Below are 18,869 nucleotides of genomic sequence, written 5' to 3' on the forward strand. Positions count from 1 at the left end.
TTCCCAGCCAGTTATAGTTTTCTGTTGTGATCACAGTGACCAGATTATCTGTTCTAGTGATTCAGGCTCATGGATAAATCTTAGTCAAGATATCGGAGTTTCCTTCAAAATAGACGCCCAAAACAGTAGCTGAAGCCTTGATTTAATGTTTGATCAGAAAGACAGACACTCCCTCAATACAGGGTCTACTGCATTCTGAACTATAGCTGATAGAACTGGTGCTCCCAACTTGCCACTTTCTGCAAGACCACATCTTTTTCAACTTGATATTTATTTGACCTGTACACAACACATGAATGAGGGTTTCACAATCGGCTGCAACAATGTCAGAAAACAGCCTGGAGTTACCAATTCTAATCTGTTCACAATTGCAGCCGCACCTCAACAGGAATGGTGCATGCAGACACTATCACAGAGAACCCCATCACAGCAATTATCCTTTGCTGTGCCTGCAAGGTTCCAAGTGGCAGTCTTGAAACATCTGTTGAGGTGGTTCAGGAGGATTGGGAGATTGATGTCTGGAATGAGTGGGTTTGTTTTATAAGGAAAAGTTGGACAGACTGGGCTTGTTTCCATTGGAGTTTAGATTGAAGATTCTCAATAGTCTTGACAAGGTGGTCGTGGAGGGGATGTTTCCTCATGTGGGCAAGTCCAAAACTAGGGGACAATGTTTAAAATTTAGAAGTCACCTTTGTAAGACAGAGGTGAGGGGAATTTATTTTTCTCTCTGTGCGTTGTGCTAATTTGGAACACATTGCTTCAGAAGGTGGTGGAGGCAGAGTCATTGAATATTTTTAAGGCTGAGGCAGATAGATTCTTGTTAGGCAAAGGAATCAAGTTACTGGGGGTAGCTGAGAGGGAATATGGAATTCAAAACTCAAGCAAGTCCACGATAATTTAATTCAATGGCCAGGGAGGCTTGAGGAGTTAAGTGGTTACTTCTGTTCCTAATTTACATCTTTGTATGGAGCAAAATTACAATGTCCAGGAATGGACTATAAGCCTGTCATCTCACTCCCTGTTCTCTTGGTATACATTGTACATTTCCAGCAGAGAATCAGGTAGTATGTTCACTTTTATAAAAAACGTTTCTTATAATGAACAAGTTAAACAAAAATTAAAGGGAAGTATTCCCAGGTATCTTCCTCTCATTGCAATGAATCTACAATATTTCAGCAGCTTTGATTCAGTGGATAGCCTTCTTGCCTCAGTGTTGGAAGGCTGTAGCCTCAAGTCCTACTCCAGCACAAAAGTCAAGGCTGACACTCCAATGCATTACTAAGGGAGTGGTGCTCCATTGGAGGTGCCATCATTTGGATGAAGTTTTAAATCAAGGCCCTTTTTCCTCCTGAGGTGGTTAAAGAAGTCATGTTACTATTCTGAGGAGGAGTAAGTGAGTTCTTCCCAGTGTTTTTTTCTAATTCATTCATGTGATTCCCACATCTCTGCAGGTCCAGTGTTTATTGCCCATCCCTAATTACCAAGAGGGGCAGTTAACAGTCAACCACATTGCTGTGGATCTGGAGTCAAAGGTAGGCCAGACCAGGTAAGGATGGCAGATTTTCTTTCCTATATTAATGAACCAGATGAGATTTTACAACAATGGACAGTGGTTACATGTTATCATTAGGCCAGCCTTTTTTAAAAAAAATTAACTCAAATTTCACCATTTGCCATTGGCGGGATTGGAACCCATATCCCTAGAACAATGTCTTGGGACTCTGGAGTGCTAGTCCAGAGACATCAGTCTGAATGGTGGTGTAATGATAATGTGTATGTCTCAATCAACATCACAAGAGTAGATTAGTATGGGTCATGTTGCTGTTTGTGGGAGCATGCTGTGTGCAATTTGAAAGCTGCATTTCCTACATTACCACAGTGACTACACTTCAACAGCACTCCATTTCCTTTAAAATGCTACATAATTGCCAGTTTTTCTTTCCACAACCACCTCCACCCAGCTACTAGGCCCACCTCCAATAGCCTAAGAGACTTTAACTTGAAGGTGCCTCATATACAATGTTGTATAAGCAATAACAGATGGCAACTTGAAATGCTTGGAGGAATGTGATAGTAGTTGGAAAGTTTGTAGGTCCTTAGATCCAAGTGCAGTCTTATGAATCCTGCATCATTTTATGTATAATGGGCTCTGTAACAGAATCACCAGAGCACAGAGAGCTGTGGGACAGGAAGTGCACAATTCAGTACTGGAACAGGTAGAAACCCATATCAAAATGGTAAGGTATGTACCATTTATCTATTCTTATATACTTGTAAATAATAGGATATTTGGGCTTAGGGTTAAGCATACTCTGGCACCAGTAACTTATAACACAAGCAGCAGATGCATCTGACATTGCAGTCATTGAATGGCTTCCCTATTCCTGATGGAGGGTTCGATGTTAACCGTCTTTGAGAGTCATCAATATCATCACATGACATGGTGAATAACCAGCTCTAATCAAACTGTTAAGTGGCTTTTACTGGTAAAATAACCATGAATGACTTCAAATTGTTGTGCACACTGTTGTAATTTTAAAGTTGTCAAGTTCACTTTTTAAAAAATTTCCTTCATAGCTTCACCTCTCCCTGTCCGCATCATCTCCTTCAGCCGATAATCCCACTAACATTTCTGTATTTCTCCCGTTCTTGACTTGTAGGGATCCAGGATTTTTATCGTTCTTCCACTGGTGGCAGTATCTTCAGCTGTCAAAGCCATAAGCTCTGGAATTCCCTCTCTGAGACTCCCCATCTCTCTCTCTAATTTACTCCACAAAATCCAACTCTTTAGCCAAGCTTTGGCCACCTGTCTGGAAAGGTTTTAAAAAGTCTCAATGCCCAACAGTTGTCAGATAATATCCGTGGAGTGGAAACAAAGTTCTTAGGAGGAGTCACTGGACTTGAAACATTAACTCTGCTTTCTCTCCACAGATGCTGCCAGACCTGCTGAGTTTCTCCACCAATTGCAGTTTTGTTTTCAGATTTCAAGCATCTGTAGCTTTTTATTTATTTAAATTGTTGTCTGATAATCGATTCTGTGAAGAACCTTGGGATGCTTTATGATGTTAAAAGTGCTACATAAGTGCAGATTGATGCAGCAGTAATGTCTGAACAGTGCATGGTTTGCTGCACTGCATCGATGGGAGACCATATGGAACATTCCACCACGGAAACAGCTTCATGGTCTAACTTTGTGTTCCACATTTCACTGCAAATCAGAGGTTTTACTTTATTCTTTCCCAGAATTGCTCGCTAAACTAGCATTTGTTGCCCATTTATAATTGCTTTTGATCTGAGTGGTTTGCGAGGTCATTTCAGAGGATTGTTAAGAATCAACCACATTTCTGTGGGTTTAGAGTCTCCTTGTAGGCCACACCAGGTAAGGTTGGCAGATTTCCTTTCTTAAAAGGACATAAGTGATGCAGGTGGGTTTTTACAACAATTGATAATAGTTGCTGTGATCACCTTTACTGAAAAGAGTGTTATATTCCTGATTTATTAATGGAATTTAAATTCCACAAGCAAAAGTTTTTTTGCCAGGTCCTTAGCTCAGGCCTCCGCATTAACAGTCTGGCAATCATTGCCATCTCCCCAGTCATAACCCTCAAAAAAAAAGGTCAAGTCTTGTTTCACCCAGTCAGCATAACTTCCACTGTTTAGAATAAGGTAGAAATTGACGGCACATCAGCTGTTTGAATCTGTGAATGAAAGGTTTGAGAAGAGCATACACCTTCTTCCCGTGTGATAAAATGCAGCCCATGCTTGTTTCCTTTCCAACTGAAGTCAACTTCCAGTTTTGTACCCGCTGTCAAAGTTGGTTTTTCCCTTTATTATATTTTTAAACGCTTGCCTTGGTTTGCTGGGTTAGTGTTTTTATTGTCTAAACAGGGTGATAAACAAAATATCAAGGCAGATTCAGCAAATCACATGTAGCTTAGACAGGAGCAGCCTTCCATCAAGGAAAATGAGGGACTAAGTGGATGGCTCTTTAAACAGCCAGCAAAGGCGCAATGGGCTGAATAGCCTGTGCCAATCTGCTGCTTGTATTTGACTTTCTGACATTTTCAGAGATAGTGTAGGTTAGGCCAAACACAGCTAGTTAGGGTTCAAAGCATAATGGAATTATGTCAGGTTTCCACTTATTGTTCACATGGCCAAAAAAAATCACACAATAAACCTACAAGATGTAGCTCCTCTTTTAACAAATTGACATGCAAATATAGGCTAGGAAAGAAATCATGCTACGAAGTACGACTCAGCTTTACTCGAAAGTGCTCAAGCAAATATTTGAAAGTAAATGATCAAATGCAGATGTTTCCTTCAGCAACTCTTCTCTCTAAAATTAGACATCTCTCAACTTTAGGACGTCCCAAATGGCTCCAAGGCCAATGAAAGACTTTTTGAAGGTACCACTGTTGTCCTTTAGGAAACTCCGCAGGAAACTGGGGCATGCCAAACTCCCACAAAACACAAATGCGATAAAGACCCGATCATCTGCTTTATTTGTGTGTGATGTTGATTGAGGGATAAATATTGGCCAGCACACAGGGAACAGGCTCATTTGCTCTTCCTTGAAACAATGCCATGGGACTGTTTCATTTGAGTGCACTGATGGGGCCTCTATTTAACACCTCACCTAAACGACCTGAACCAAAATTGTCTCTTGGAATCAAGCCCCTTACAGAAAGCTTGAGGTGAAACATACAAAGTCAAATTCTCACAAGACTGTTGGGAATCTGAACAGGCAATTGAAAGAAAGCTTTACTGCAGAATTTTTTTAAAAAAAAAGAATGTGGGGGTGTGTATAACATTTTAAGAGTTCCCTTCAATCTCGTCAACTCTCTCAACATATCAGCATTAAGTAAGATGCCCTGAAGTCCATCACTAAGATTTTAAAACATTTGTTATGAATCTTTTCATACCACTGCATGATTTGCAAAACAAATTAAATAGACTGTTACATCCTGTTGACACATTGCCATTTATACATGTCTGTCCATTTCTCTGTGTTAGAACTCTACAAACATGATCAATGGAAATTAATGTAATAGGAGTGCTTGGGGGAACCAGGCTGAACTTCTCAAAGATAGGGAGGTCAGGGATCTGACACGGCAATGTCTAAAAAGAACACCATCGGGGAAATTCCAGGGACAAGAGAGGAAGGAACACTCCCTGTGTTGGCACCGTATGATGCAAATTCAATTTTACTTCAGAACTCTACTATTTTGGCGAATTAACTCAAATGTCAGGCGGTGCCGTTAATTGTTTTCAGACTGACCTCTGTGCATATACTTAGAAAGATTTTTAAGCAGAATGGGATATGTTTTTCTTGATTCAATTGTGTGAGAACCATGAGGGAAGTGAGACGATCGTGCCATATCCCTGCTAACTAATGAAGATATATCCCAGTTTGTGTAGAATGAATCTTTGTCCTTTCTTCATAAGTTGAAAAAGGAAGAAACAGCAGGAGAGATCTCCCCGATGTCTTGACCAATGTATATTCCCTAGCCAGCATCATGAAAGCAAATCATTCTTGTCATTCTTTTAGCACTCAGGGACATCACAACATGTCTAATGCACAAAGAAATACTTCTAAGGTGTAGACACTGTGGAAGCTTGTTGTTTTCTCTATATTACAACTAACTGTAAAGCAATGAATGACTGGAAGGTCAAAGTTTCATAATGTTGGTTGAGGGTTAAATATTTACCAGGACACTGGGCAAACTTCCACTCCCGTTGTCAAAATAAGGGTTCATTTATGTCCACTCGAGAGAACAGACAAGGCCTTGGTTTAACACCTCTCCCATAAAAGATATTGCTGCCTACAGTACAGCACTCTCTGCACCACTGCACTGCAGGATCAGTCTAGATTTTGAGCAAAAATTACTGAGTGTGACTTCATAGAATCCCTGCAGTGTGGAAACAGGCCCTTCGGCCCAACAAGTTCACACCAAACCTTGGAGCATCCCACCCAGACCCACCCCTCTAATCTACGCATCCCTGAACACTACAGGCAATTTAGCATGGCCAATCCACCTAACCTACACATCTTTGGACTGTGGGAGGAAACCTGAGCACCTGGAGGAAACCCATGCAGACATGGGAAGAATGTGCAAACTCCACACAGACAGTTGCCCGAGGCTGGAATCAAACCCGTATCCCTGGCATGTGAGGCAGCAGTGCGAACCACTGTGCCGTGCCGCCCCAACTCTATGACCTTGGCCTTCAGGTGAGAATGCAGTCAACTGAGTTGCAGCTGGCATCATTAATGACCCGGTGACAACTAGACACTCTATACAGGAATGAATATTTGACACCCACTAACAGTGGCTCAAGAGGGAATCTACAGCAAAGAGGTGCCTGTGCCAAATACAATGATACTTCTGGGCTCAACTAACTTAATTAATATGGTCCTTAGATTGCTTGTCCAGAGTGAAGATTAAGTGGAAAATGAAACATTTGTATCGTAATGTCATCAGGACTAGATTTTTTTTTAATCATTGCTTGAGGATGAATAACTGTTTCACGCCATCTGGCTGATCATGAAAGCTCGTTGTCTATAGCGCATCAGCAATTCTCTTACCAAATGCTTGTTTAACACCTTTTGAAATTACTGATGTTATCAGCTTTAATTGTGTCCCTGAATTTCCATTCCAAGTTTTCACCATACTTGTTTACAAATAGTTATATCTACATGAAATCCTTCCATGGCCTCACTCTTTCAATATCTCTGTCACCTCCTACACCCCAACAACCCAACCTTCTCGCTTCCCAAGATTTCTGCCTTTCTTGAAGTTTGGCCTCTTCTGCATCTCAAATATTCTTTGCTGCATCACTGGCAGCCATATGATTAGGAACCCAGGCACAAAATGCCAGAACCACACACCCACCCCACACATTTAACCTCTTCATCTCCTCTTTATTTAAAATGTTCCTTAAAGCCTATCAGGCTTTTGCAGACCTTTTTCACCATCTAATATTAGGCACCAGGCCACTTATTAGTTTGATAATCGCCTCTGCGGCACACCTTGGGATTTCTACTAAGTTATAGGTGCTACATAAGTTCGAGATGCTCCTTCTCAACAAGATTGAAAGTGTGCTATAAGTCAGCTGCTGTTGTCTTTTGCTGAAATTCAAATGGGAGTGACATTAGATGTTGTCACATTTCCAGTTTTGATCCATTCATCCTGAGAAGAGTTTATGATTCATTTACAATAAAGGTAATGGCCAGGTTGCATGTCTGGGCTTTGCTCACTCTCATAGTGTTCACTCACTCTGAACCTGCCTGGATGCTCACAGCATCTCTGCCTTGCCTTTTTTCCAATTTACACCCTCAGCCAGAGATACAAGGAGTCATTAGAATGCTCTTTCCTTGCCGTTTAGCGCAGACACAAAGCAAGAAAGTTTGCTGTGGTTGTTAGCAGGCCTTGATGAACTCAAGGGTGATAAGCTTTGCTCAAGGGAAACATAGACCATGAGATCACAACATAAAGGAGCAAAATTACGGCATTCAGCCCACAGAGTCTGCTCCACCATTTGATCATAGCTAATATGCTTCTCAACCCCATTCTCCTGCCTTCTTACTGTTGATCCCCTTATTAATTGCAAACCTCTCTATCTCAGTCTTAAATACACTCAATGACTTGGCCTTCACAGCCTTCTGCAGCAATGAGTTCCACAGATTCACCACCCTCTGGTTAAAGAAATTCTTCGTCATTTCAATTGTGAAAGGTTGTGCCTTCACTTAGACTGTGCTCTCAGGCCCTAGTCTTTCCTACAAGTGGAAATACCATCTCCATGTCCACTGTATCCAGACCTTTCAGTATTATCTAAGTTTCAATGAGATACCCCCTCATTCCTTTAAACTCCATCAAGTATAGACCCAGAATCTTCAACCGCTCTTCATTTGACAATCCTTCATCCCCAGGATTAATCTTGTAAAATTTCACTGTATGCCCTCCAATGCTAGCACAGCCTTATGTAAATACAGAGCCCAAAATAGTTCACAATACCCCATATGCAATCTGAACAGAGCCTTAGACAGCCTCAGCAGTACAAATATGCTGTTGTATTCTAGCCCTCTTGAAATGAATGCTAACATTGCATTTACCTTCCAAACTGCCAACTGAACACGCACGTTAACCTTCAGAGAATCCTGAACTTCTAAGTCCATTTGTGCTTCAGATTTCCAAAGCCTTTCCCCATTGAGAAAATTGTCTATGCTTCTATTCTTCCTACCAAAGTGCATAACCTCACACTTTCCCACATTGTATTCCATCTGCCACTTCTTTGCCCACTCTCCTAGCTTGTCCAAATCCTTTTGCAGCCTCTCCGCTTCCTCAACATGACTTGTCTCATCTGCAAACTTAGCAACAATGCCCTCAGTTTCTTAGTCCAGATCGTTAATGAATAATGTGAATAGTTGTGGTCCTAAAACTGATTTCTGCAGAACTCCATTAGTCACCAGTTGCCCTCCTGAAAGAGACTCCTTTATGCCCACTCTCTGTCTTCTGCCAATCAGCCAATCCTCTAGCCCTGCCAGAACCTTGCCCCTAATACCCATGTGTTCTTATCTTATCTAGCAGTCTCCTGTGCAGCAGCTTGTCAAAGGCCATCTAGAAATCCAAATAGATCATGTCCACTGGCTCTACTGTGTCCAACTTGCTCATTACCTCCTCAAAGAATTCTAACATATTTATGAGGCATGACCTCTCCTTGATGAAGCTGTACTGACTCAATCCTATTTTACCATGCACTTTCAAGTACTCTGCAATCTTGTCTTTAATAGTAAACTCTAAAATCTTACCAACGACCAAGGTCAGGCTAACCAGCCTATAGTTTCCTGTCTTCTTCCTCCCTCCTTCTAAAACAGGGGTGCTACATTAGCCACTTTCCATTCCTCTTGCACAATTCCCAACTCAAATGATCCCCGAAAGATCACATCAATGGCTCCACAATCTCTTCAGCTATCTCCCTCAGAACCCTGGGGTGAAATCCATCTGGTCCATGTGATTTATTCACCTTGAGCTTCCTCAGCACTTTCTCCTGAGTGATGGCCGCTACATTCACCTGGGCCCTTGACTGTCTTTAAGTTCTGGTATGATACTGATCTTTCCAACTATGAAAACTGATGCAAAGTACCTATTCCGTTCCTCTGCCATTTCTTTGTTCCCCATTACTACTTCACCAGCATCATTTACCAGTGGTACAATGTCTTGCCGCTTTCTTATCTTTTACATAGCTTAAAAAAACTCTTGCAATCTTCTTTTATATTACTCGCTAGCTTATCCTTATATTTTGTCTTCTCACCCCCACCTCTTATTGCTTTTTTAATTATCTTCTGCTAGTTTTAAAGGCTTTCCACTAATCTTCACCACAGTGAATGCTCATCAACATCAGTCAACATACCACAAGAGCCAGGAAAAGACAGACCCTTCAGGATAAACAGGCCAAACTAACCCACCAAAATGACAACAACAGAACAGACAGCTGGATAAGAAACCTCTCAGCCAGGAAACTGACAGACACAGAGAAAGCAGTTCTCATTCACAGACTCAACTACAACTACAAAGACGCCAACAAAACAGAATTCCTAGCCACTTTGGAAGCCACACTGAGGACCAACAGCATCAATGAAGAAACACAACAAGCCATAAGACAGACAATGATCCCAATACTGACCAGAAAAAGCGAACTCAACATGCTCAACACAGCTGAAAGGAAAGCCCTAGAAGGACTGAAAAAGGACAAGAACATCACAATACTACCAGCAGACAAAGGGCACATGATAGTAATACTAAACAAACGGGACCACCTCTCCAAAGCACATGTACTACTGGCCAACGAGAACATATACCGGCAAGTGCAGACAGACCCGACACCACAACTTGGCAACAAGATTCTCAACACAATAAAAAGACTCAAACAGACTGGACAAATCAACAAAACAGACTTCTTAAGAATGAAACCTGAAGGAACTAACACACCACGATTCTCCAGCCTCCTGAAAGTACACAAACTGGAAGTTTCCCTCAGACCCATAGTCTCCCTGCCAGGCATGCCATTACATAGATTAGCCAAGGAGTAACAAAGGAGACTAAGGCACCTCATCAGCAAGTCACCCCACTCAATCCACTCAGCCCAGGAGTTCCTCAATTCCATCAAGGACACAAGACAATGGCGAGACCATGGTATCATTTGACGTTACTGCCCTATTCACATCGATAGACATACCACTAGCAAGAGAAACAATGACAACACTACTAAAACAAGAACATGGCCCCAGTGACATCATCTCCACAGACAACATGCTGAAGCTACTGAACCTATGTCTCAACACCCACTTGACCTTTAACGGCCAAATATACGAACAGATCAATGGGACACCCACGGGATCACCTATCTCCGGACTAGTAGCTGAAATGGTGATGCATAGACTTGAAAGTATGGCCCTTCCGCTAATTCAACCAAAACTATGGATACGTTACGTGAACGACACCTTCGTCATTATTAAACAGACCAAACCAGAGGTGACACACAAACTAAAAAACGACACCCTCACTAGAATCAGATTCACCAGAGAAGAGGAGAAGAACAAACAGCTCCCATTCCTGGATGTCATGGTGGAATACAGGACAAATGGTGGAATACAGGACAAATGGGGAATTCCTAACAAAAGGTACACAGGAAGGCCACACACAAAGACCAAGTACTGAATTTCGACAGCAACCACTCTAACACACAAAAACAAAGTTGCGGGAGAACATTATTTAAACGGGCAACAACACACTGCAGCATCACAGAGCTACGCCAAGATGAAGAGTACCTCTTCCAGATATTCAGAGACAATGGATACCCGAAAAACTGGGTCAGAAGATGCCTATTACACGAACGACACCAGGAAGATACTACACACCCCAACACACTCATCACGCTACCTTACATCAGGAACACATCTGAACTGACCACAAGACTCCTATGACCACTGGGCATCAGAGTAGCACACAAACCTACATCAACCCTTCGCCAACTGCTCACCCGAACCAAAGACCCATCACCCACTATGGACAGGACCAATGTCATATACAAGATTCCCTGAAGAGACTGTGACAAACACTACACTGGACAAACAGGAAGAAAATTAACCACAAGGGCACATGAACATCAATTGGCAACAAAAAGCCACGACCAATACTCACTCATCTCTATCCACATGGATAGGGAGAACCACCAATTCGATTGGGACAAGCAAACAGAGACAAACACGGGAATTCCCAGAAGCCTGGTTCTCTATTAAGAAAGCCATCAATTAACACATAGAGCTCGACCTCATATACACTCCATTGCGAAGGAAAACCGGAAGTGAGGTAATCCAGCCCAACGGACACCAGAGTTCAAATAACAAGTGGGAAAACACAACAGCGATTCATCGGCGGCTGCACTGATGATGTTACCCAGCAGGGTAATGAAACATCTGCGGAGCAACAAACCAGCTCAGCAAGCCAACCAACCACAACATTGTATGCTTTTTCTATTGCTTCCCTTGTCATCCATGGTTGCAACATCCTCCCCTTAGTATATTTCTTCTTCTTTAGGATGATTTTCTGCTGTGCCTCCCGAATTACCTCCCAGAAATTCCTGCCATTGCTGCTCCATCATCATCCCTGTGAGATTCCCTTATAATTAACTCTGGCCATTTCCTCACTCATGTCTTTGTAGTTGCCTTTACTCAGTTGTAATACTGTTACATCTGATTCCATCTTTTCTCTCTCAAACTGCAGGGTGAATTATACCATATTATAGTCATTGCCCCCTAGGGGTGCTTTCACCTTAAGCTCCATAATCATGTCTGCCTCATTACACATCACCAAATCCAGAAATGCCTGTTCCTTGGTGGGCTCCAAAACACAAACTGCTCCAAAAAACCCATCATCTCATAGACATTTCATGAATTTCTTTTCTTGGGATTTGCTACCAATCTGATTTTCTCAGTCCATCCGTACATTGAAACCCCCCATGATTATTACAGTAGTGCCTTTCTTACATATCTTTTCTGTCTCCTGATTTATTTTCTGCCCACATCCTGTCTACTGCTAGGAGGTCTGTACATAACTTTCATAAGGGTCTTTTCTCCTTTGCGCTTCCTCAACTCTACCCACGCAGATTCTACACCTTCCGCTCTATATCACTTCTTGCTATTCCACAACACCGGTTATAGTCCAACAGGTTTATTTGAAAACACAAGCTTTTTGAGCCTTGCTCCTTCTTCAGGTGTTAGTGAGAGAGGTAGTATCAGACACAGAATTTATAAGTCAAAGATCAAAGGCTCACACAACTGATGAGGATGCATTAAATAAACCTAAGATGTTGTTAAATCTTTAATCAGTTAGAAGGTTTTAATTGATTAATATGTGTATATGAATCCCTGAATTTCTTTCAAGTCACCGCCCTGAGACAGCGAAAGGTTTTATCAGTGTAAAGAAGAGGTGACATTTTAGGTCAGACAATGCATGTTAGGTGTGAGGCCTTGTTTAGAATCTGCTCATGTTTTGGTTTGGAGTCAGACTGGTTTTATTTCTAAAGTAGGAATTTATAAAATGCCACATTGACTGACTGTCTATAAATTGTGTCCTGTTTTTGACAGTCAGTCAATGTAACATTTTATAAATTCGTACTTTAGAAATAAACCAGTCTGACTCCAAACCAAAACACAAACACATTCTAAACAGGGCCTTACTTCTAACATGCATTGTCTGGCCTAAAATATCACCTCTTCTTTACACTGATAAAACCTTTAGCTCTCTCAGGACAGTATCTTGAAAGAAATTTAGGGGTTTACATCTACATATTAATCAATTAAACCTTCATGCTATTGATTTAATTCCATTTCATTGTAACGAGGCAACACCGCCACCACCACCCCCCCAACCCCGTCTGCCCATCTGCCTGTCCTTTTGATGGGATGTGCATCCTTGGATATTTAGTTCCCAGCCCTGATCCCCTTGCAGCCATGTCTCTATGATACCCACAACATCATTCCTGCCAATTTCAATTTGCCCTTCAAGTTTAATGACCTTGTTTCATACATTCTGTGCACATAAATGCAACATTCTTAGTTCTGCATTGACTGTCCCCTTCTCCTAGTTGTCTCCTTATCTACTATGCCAGAGGTTAGATTCCTGACCCTTTCCATATTCGATATCCTATTACCTGTTCTGGAAACTGTGAGAACCTTTGCTGAGTGCTCCCCACTTCAACTTTTTCCATAATTTTCTATACAACCAGATTGCTTTTTAACATTTAGAGATGAAACATGTAAAGGTGGATGGTGAGGCAAGGAACATATGATGGATGGCATCAAAAAGCTGCTGCTTCTTGTGATGGGAAAATCCAAGAAGTCATGGGACTTTGTGAATGTCAAGACACTGCCCTTGCAGCACGAGGCTAACCAAACCCCCTGGATGCCTTCAGCAGTTTTGAGGTGTGAATCAGGAAAATAGACAAAATGTACAAACAGAAGGAAAAGAAGGTCACAGTTGCAGACAGCTGCATGCCAACACTATTGGCCTCAAGATTGTCAAGCCTCCCAATTGTACAAGGTCAGGCTATTGTAAGATGGGAATAAATTGAAAGTAAAGACATTTCTCACAAATTAACTTTATTTTGTTCTGTATTGTTTGACATAGCATGTTTGCCAGCAATTTAGGGTGCAGAAAGGCTTCCTTAGCGGTTTCTAATCTCTATTTAATGGAGTCATTTAACAATATGATTACCATATTTGTCCCATTACCTGTCCATTTTGTCTTGCACCTACATCTGTGTTGTCATTTGATTGCTCTTGCCCTCCATAGGCCATATCGTAGGCCTTTCCCTTTTATTCATTTTCTGATTCCCCCTTCCTTCCTTCCTTAATTCCTTTCTTGCTTGGAAACTGTTGCATGTTTTCTCCCCCCACATTTGTCCGTAAGATGTGAACATCACTGGCTGGCTGAACCATCCCCAACTGAACCTTAAGAAGGTGCTGGGGAACCACCTTCCTGAACAGCTGCAGTCAAGTTCTAAGGAAACTGGGCCATGTGCAGCAATGTACAGCCAATTCAGACATAAGAGCAGAATGGGTGCTAGTGAGTCACCAACTTATGCAGGACTCCATCCAATTTCATCTCCCACTAAAGTCAATAAAACAGAAAAAATAATAGGGTCTAACATCTGATGCCAATTGACTCTGGTATGATTATTACTACATTTGATGGAGTTGACGCTGTTGAAACTGGCCCCTTCTTAGCTCTTTTGTGAACTTTGACCAAAGCCCTTGAAAGAAGATGAATATAGAGGAAAAATATCAAAAAATTTTCAGTGAAGATTTCTGTCTATGGTAGCCTATTTCCAATGAGCTTAATAGAAATTACAGCACAGAAACAAGCCATCCAGCCTAACCAGTCTGCTTAAACTCAATTGAGTCTCCTCCCATTTCAGCTATCTTTCCATTCCTTTTTCTGTCATGTACTTGTCTAATTTCCTTTTGAAATTATCTAAACTGAATGTCTCAACCTCATCTTGTGGGGATGAGTTTGTCATTCTAACAAAGTGGTAATGTAGTAATCCAAAGGGTCAGGCTAATGGTCTGGAGACCTGGGCTCAAATCCCACCATAGCAGCTAGTGGAGGTTATATTCTCTTGATAAATCTGGAATTGAAAGCTACCCTCAGAGACGGTGATCATTACACACTAAGCAATTATCATAAAACCTGTCTGGTTCACTAACGTCCCTTAGGGATGGAAATCTTCTGTCCTTACCCAGTCTGGCTTATATGCGACTCCAGATCTACAGCAATTTGTTTGTCTCTTAGCTGCCCCCGAAAGCCTAGTCAAACCACTCACTTCAAAGACAGTTAGGGATGGGCAACAAATTGGGTACAGAGTCCTGGTGTATATTTATGGCTGAGAGGGATCGAGTTTTGATCAGTAGGGGAATCAAGGGTTATGGGGAAAGGGCAGGAAAGTGGACGTGAGGAATATCAGAACAGCCATGATCCTATTGTCTTGCAGACCAGACTTGAGGGGCTGAATGGCCTACTCCTGTTCCTCTTCCTGTTTCTCAAGGCCAGCATTTGACCATGCTGGGCAATGACCACATCCTGTGAAAGAACAACTTCTTAAAAAAGTCATTTTATCTCCCACTGAATTTATTAGTAACAATCATGTATTAATGGTATTAATAACTTTTGGGTTCTCCCACAAGTAGAAACAGTCTCTCCACGTTGGCTCTGTCCAACTCATTCATAATTAAAAAAAAAACTATCAGGAATCCCTTTAGTCTTCTTTCCCAAATGGAACATGCTCCAATCAGAATTTCAAGATCAGTTAAAGTAACTTTTTAATATCTACATGTTTTATCTCAGTGTTGATAATTAATTGGCTCGATTTTTACTTCTCCTAACTGCATTGTTGATCAGAAAATTCTCAACTAGTTGTGAGTAGGTCACAAATCAATAGTCAATATTGATTAATTATGTTGGAACTGTCCACACAGTAATCACTTGCCTTAATTAGGTCAAGTTTCCGTGTATACTCTACTACTGAACAACAGCTAATGGCACAGCAGAATTTATGAATAATACAACAGGCTAATTACAACAGTATTAGGCAGGAACTGAAGAAATTAGGTTGGGGGCGGCTGTTTGAAGGTAATTCCACATCTGACATGTGGGAGCCTTTTAAAGACCAATTGTTCAGAGTTCAGGACTGGCATGTTCCTGTGAGAATGAAGGATAAGTGATGACAAGTTTCAGGAACCCTAGTGACAAGAGATATTAACAGATTGGTGAAAAATGAAAAGGAAGCGCATGTAAAGTTTAGGAAACTAAAATCAGAGTGGGTCTTGAGGAACCTAAAGGAAGCAGGAAAGAACTTAAACAAGGAATTAGATGGGCTAAAAGGAGCCATGAAATGTTTTTGGCAAGTAGCGTTAAGGAGAATCCCAAGTCTTTTTATTCATATATTAGGAGCAAGAGGGTAGCTGGGGAAAGGATACATCCACTCAAGGACAAAGGAGGGATTCTATGTGTGAAGCCAGAGAAAGCGGGTAAGGTTCTTAATGAGTACGTCATGTCACCACTCTCTAAGGAGAAGTACATGGATGACGCTAAGATGAGGAAGGGGTATATTGATATTCTAGACCATGTCAATATTAAGAAGGAGGTGGTATTCCAAGTCTTGAGAAACATTTAAGGTAGGTAAGTCCCCAGGGTCTGATAGGATCTATCTCAGGATACTGGGGGAGGCAAGGGAGGAGTTTGCTGGGGCCATGACAGAGATCTTTGCATCCTCTTTAGCCACAAGTGAGTTCCCACAAGACTTGAGAATAGCCAATGCTGTTCCTTTGTTTAAGAAGGGCAATGGAGATAATCCAGGAAATTACAGGCCACTGAGCCTTATATCGGTGATAGGGAAATTATTGGAGAAGATTCTTGGGAACAGGATTTACTCATATTTGGAAAAGACTGGATTTATTAGGAATAGTCAGCATGGCTTTATGTGGGAACATTTTGTCTCATAAGATTGATTGAGTTAGTTAAGAAGTTACAAAGATGATTAATGATGGAAGGGCAGTGGATGTTGTTTACATGGACTTTAGTAAAGCATTTGACAAGGTCCCTCATGGTAGGCTGGTCCAGAAAATTAAGTCATGGGATCCACGTTGAGTTGTTAAATTGGATACAAAATTGGTTTGGTCATAGAAGACAGTAGTTGGGTAGTTGTGGAGGGGTATTTTTCTGACTGATGGTCTGTGACCAATGGTGTTCCACAAGGATCAGTTCTGGGATCTCTGTTGTTCGTGACATATATAATATGATTTGGATGAAAATTAGGTGGTCTGATTAGTACATTTGCAGATGACATGAAAGTTAGTGGTGGAGTTGTGGATAATGAAGGAAGTTGTCAAAGGATACAGCAGGATATGGATCAGTTGAAAAGTTGGGCAGAGCAATGGCAGTTGCAGTTTAATCTGGACAAGTGTGAGGTTATGCAATTTTGGAGGTGAAAGAGGAAAATATACAGTAAATGTAGGACCCTAAGAAGCATTTATGTACAGACAGTGTTATGGGCTAGACCAAACCCCTCAAAATATATTAAGAACATAGTCTAGGCCCTAACTTTCTCTGATTTGAAAGGTAAGTGTAAGGCATTGCATTCCAGATGCAATTTGATTGGTTAAACTGCTTGACATTAAGCAAACCACACTTTAATTTTACACTACAGTTAAAATACAAAAAAACTAAAACTAAAAGCATTGGCTTTACTGTACCTTTATTGAAATGCTTAACAAAATAATAGATGTTAGAACTACTTCTAATTAACTATTCCAATATAGTAAAATCCCATAAACACACTCTTAGCAAAGACAAATTCATTAAAATAGATTGTCTCACATGCAATTCTAGCAGCAGGAAAAGAACCCCAGCTTTTAACTGTAACAGAGTGAGGAATAAGAGTTTCTACGTCCAGCTTCAAGATTCCAGCAACTGCTGAAAGCTAAAACTAAAAATCCTGGTTCTGTGGGAGCTTAGCCACACCCATTCAGGCTGCTGCTATTGTTTTAACTTAAAAAAACCCAAGGCCTCACAAGATGTTTACTCTATTGCCTTTGAGCAGACTGCTTTTTCACCTTTGTGTCAACTTTTCTTCACAAGAGCAAATAAAATACACCTCTTACACCCAGAATATTGTCACAATGGATCTTGTTAATCAAGCCCATAGCTCCCTGAAAGTGGAAACACAAGTGGAAAAGGTGGTAAAGAATGCTTACCTTCAATGGTTGAGCCATTGAGTATAAAAATTAGCAAGTCATGTTGCAAATGTATAAAACTTCAGTAAGGCTGCATTTGGAGCATTGTGTACAGTTCTGGTCACCATACTACAGGAAGAATGTGGAGGCTTTGGAGATGGTGCAAGATAGATTTGCCAGGATGTTGCTTGGATTGGAATATATTAGCTATAAGGAGAGGTTGGACAGACTTGGATTGTTTTCACTGGAATATCGGAGACTGAGGGGCAACCAGATAGAAATATAAAATTATGAGAGGCATGGATACGGTGGATAGTTGGAGCCTTGTTCCCAGGATGGAAATGTCAAATACTAGGGGGCCTTAGGCTTAAGGTGAGGGGGGAAAGTTCAAAGGAGATGTGTGAGACTTTTTTTTATATGCACAATGGGTGGTGTGTTCCTGGAATGCACTGCCAGGGAAGGGGGTAGAAGTGGATATGATAGCAACATTTAAGAGGGTTTAGACAGATACATGAGCAGGCATGGCACAGAGGGATATAGACCACGTGCAGAAAGATGGGATTAGTTCAGAATGGCATTGTGGTTGGCACAGACATAGTGGGCCGAAGGGCCTATTCCTGTGCTGTCCTGTTTGATGTTCTATTTTAAAGGTTAATACAAAATCATTAGCTTGGATGCTTTTTTTTTGTCCCACTCCTGTTCGTGCTTTCCTGACTTTGTTTCTCATTGACTCTCCCATTCAGCTCTATGTCCACCTGACAGTGTTTCCTGTATTTCTTCTTGTTGAATTCAAGACAGAAGTTCCTTTTACTTTTTACTCAATGCTAGACTCTCATGAATCAGTGATCAGTGTGCTGCGCCCAATATGTGTTTGAGCATTTAATGGGAAAAATCAGAGATTGTTCAAATTCTGATTGACAATTCAGAACCCAAGATTCAGCCCCTAGTGCTCTGAAAACCAGGGTGTGGAGTATATCCTGAAAAAGGCAAGTGAACAAAATAGATAAACAATCAGAGACAGTGGGAACTGCTGATGCTGGAGAATCTGAGATAACAAGGTGTAGAGCTGGATGAACACAGC

Source organism: Rhincodon typus, chromosome 3 (assembly GCF_021869965.1).
Source record: "Rhincodon typus isolate 14 chromosome 3, sRhiTyp1.1, whole genome shotgun sequence".
In the NCBI taxonomy this organism is placed as follows: Eukaryota; Metazoa; Chordata; class Chondrichthyes; order Orectolobiformes; family Rhincodontidae; genus Rhincodon; species Rhincodon typus.